Raw genomic sequence first — 544 nt, 5'->3', positions numbered from 1 at the left:
ACATATATGTATGCAAACATACATACATACATATATACATGCATACATACATATCATACATACATACATACATACATACATACGTACATACATACAGGAGATAATTTACCAACGAACATAGACGTAGATCTGTCCATGGATAACCTTGAACTTCTAATAATCTTGCCAGCGAAGAATATTTCTAAATAGTCCATACTTGCCTTCCATACATTTCTCTGTCATCACCATCTTTGATCTGATATTTATGTCATTTTCACTCTTCATTTCTGCAGCGTTTGAAATGTTACAATCTTTCTCACACACAACAATACCGGCCTTGTTCTCTCCTTAGCCTAGACACGCACACACATACACACACACACACACACACACACACACACCACACACACACACACACACGTGGGTGTACGCATATATGTATACAAACACACACGTGCGTATATATATATATATATATATATATATATATATATATAAATACATACATACATACGTAAGTATGTATACACATATATAGGCATGTATATATGTATTTATATACATA

The sequence above is a fragment of the Octopus bimaculoides genome, chromosome 13, assembly GCF_001194135.2.
Source record: "Octopus bimaculoides isolate UCB-OBI-ISO-001 chromosome 13, ASM119413v2, whole genome shotgun sequence".
NCBI lineage: Eukaryota > Metazoa > Mollusca > Cephalopoda > Octopoda > Octopodidae > Octopus > Octopus bimaculoides.
The sequence above is the reverse complement of the archived record's forward strand: the minus strand, read 5'-3'. Positions refer to the sequence as shown.